This window comes from Phalaenopsis equestris, unplaced genomic scaffold (assembly GCF_001263595.1).
Source record: "Phalaenopsis equestris unplaced genomic scaffold, ASM126359v1 Scaffold000002, whole genome shotgun sequence".
In the NCBI taxonomy this organism is placed as follows: domain Eukaryota; kingdom Viridiplantae; phylum Streptophyta; class Magnoliopsida; order Asparagales; family Orchidaceae; genus Phalaenopsis; species Phalaenopsis equestris.
In genome coordinates this window covers 24,378,329-24,381,213 of record NW_018164444.1, presented here as the reverse complement: position 1 = coordinate 24,381,213, position 2,885 = coordinate 24,378,329, and positions in this window count along the sequence as shown.

Sequence of the window (2,885 nt, the reverse complement as noted above, 5' to 3'; positions counted from 1 at the left end):
ACTATTATGCATTGATTATAAAGATGTTGAAGCATAAGATAAGAAGAAGGTATTATAGGGTTAATATTAATCTTCGTAAGCAAAAAATTACAATTTTATATCTTAATAGCCTAAAATATATTCTTTTATTTAATGGATTGAGATTATATTGTTACAATGATAATGCGTCAAGAGGTTATGGTTAGAATACAACGACTAAAACTAACAGCTTCTCAAATTATTATGTTTCTCACAAAAACAAAAAGTTGTTAGAATTGATTAAAATAAAGAAATAATTAAGTTATTCTAAAAATCCATAAAAATAATTACGGTTTGAGGGAAAAAAATGTATGACAAACCCTCTAACTTTTGATCTTAAGACCTTTTTTTTAGTTGGATCCTCTCTAAATCATCATTAATAAGAAATAAAAATAATTTAATTTTGTTTGAATGATTACAATTATTATTTAAATTAGCTTTATTTTGAAAGAAAATAATGGTGTAAATCAAAATCATTCAAGTGAAATGGTAGATTGGGATTTGTAATTACCCAAGGTGCAATTATTGCAAATGGGGAGCCTCAATCCTTCTTCTTTCTTGGGATGCTTATATTGGTTTTGTTATTCTTTCAAAGCTCCTTATGGATAGTCAAAATGACTGTTAAGGTAAAAATTAGTGCAAAAAAATTGAATATTTTTTTCTTTTCTTATTATGGTATATTACATTGTAAATCGATCTAAATTGATAACTAAGTTTTTTGGAAGTCATGAAAAATATTATTATATCTCGACTTCTATCTTTTGTCCATCTTTCAAACACATTAGAAGAATATTTTTAATATTTTTTTATATTAATGATATTAACTTTAGTACACCTTTTGTTTAACTACAGCTCATCTCCTACATTTAACTATTATTATTATTATTTTTTATTGAGCTCCACCTTAAGACATATTACACCTTAAGACATAAGTAATACAATAAACTTTAGAAGCCTGGTTCAACATTCACTTTGTAGTTGCCTAATTGTTTTTAGAAGATATTTTTTTTTTTTCATTTAATAGCAATATTGCCATTAGCCCACCCTTTTTTAACTTTAATGAAAAGTATGAGTGAAAACACAAAGTGAAAGAAATATGATAATAAATTGAATTACATTTGTCCCGCTCTCTCCCTCACTCACTATCCAGACTCACAACATTCCCTTAAAAATTATTTCATTGAATTATCTTTGTCACTGATTTCTATTTATAGATATTACAAATTTTGCGATCTACTTATAATTTATCGATAAGTTAGAGTTTTGTTACTTTAGTATCCTCACAAACTGTTTATTATTTAAATTGAATCAATGAAGAAGCTGGTATTTTTGCTAGTCTTTAGGCTGTAAATATGAAAAATTAGATTAGATAATAAAGAGTTGATTACAATGCTCCAAAATTCATAATCTTTCTACTAATTAAACATGATGACTAATGTGAAACCTTTATTTATTACTTTTTATGAAACTAATGGCAACCCATTTTTGTATATGAATATCAATTTATAATCACAATGTAGTGTTTCTTATATTTATTAATTTTTATTATGCATTTTTCTCTAAACCTTTTGATACATCAAGGACATGTAGTGGTTGCACATAATCCAAATGATATATTGTTATTGCTAAAATTATGACTTTTATTTTTTGATTGGGTTCTATCATATAATAAGAGCCATATTTTTTTCTTGTATTAGTTGTCATATATATATATTTTTTTTGAGTTAATGATAATGTGGTTCTATTTTTTAATGCTAAAAGCTAAAGAGTAAAGTTACCTTACACAATTTATGGCCCTAATAAAGTCTTAATATGTTGAAAACTTATCATATAGCTTCCGCCAACATGCTCTTGATGGTTGTTAAGACATAATGTATGCCTAAATTTAACTAGGAAAGCTTAAATTGGTCTTGCTGATCAAAATGAACATTGTTCAAGACTAGTTGATTTGAGAGAAGAAATGAATCCAAGAAATTTGCTAGGATACATATCGAACTAGCTATCAAATCAACTGAGCCAAAATTGTTTAACTTTGCCTACTCGGCCTAAAGACCAACTTTACAATATCATTTAAAATTACAAAGCCAACTTGCCTAGTTCGTCACATAAAATCATCTGAAGTCACCAGTCTGATTTTTCATGTTAAATCCTCTAAAGGTATAGAGCTACTTAAAAAATTAAAGTGAAGTGCTAGAGATTTTCCTTGAACTCACTATCTATCTAGAACTTGGAATGAAATTACAATATAGTCCTTAGCTATAATCTAGCTAAATTCATTTATTTTACAAAAAGTATATATTAAGTCTTTCTATATGATTTTACTTTTATTTTATAAAAATAGGTTGTTTCTTAATCTTGATCCAAGTCAATAAATAAACTATACTAATTTGCTATAAACCAAATTAGTGAAATCTCATAACTTCTCCTTAGCTCTATTTAACTATTTCTTCAGTTTTCTTTTTAGTTGCCCTTTTTGGTAATATAGTTCTTGTGTATTTATATATGTAACACCTAAATTTCAATTTTTACATAATTCCACATTTTAGAAGTTAAAATGATGATATTTTTTTATAAGTTATGAAAATTTAGGGCGGCATAAATGGAAGAAGTTAGGGGTGTAAACGAGCCGAACACGAGCAGAGCCTCTCAAAAAGTGTGTTCGTGTTCGACCCGTTTGTTTAGCAAGCCGAACACGAGTCATTCACGAACAAAGAGTCGTTTGACAACCCTAATCATGTAGCCATAAGATGTTTAGGATTAGGGCAAGATTTAAACATCTTTTAAATTTAATTTAATAATTTTTATTCTATTTTTATAATTAATATTTTTAATTGATTATAAATCTTTATAGCCTTGTAGTCAATTAA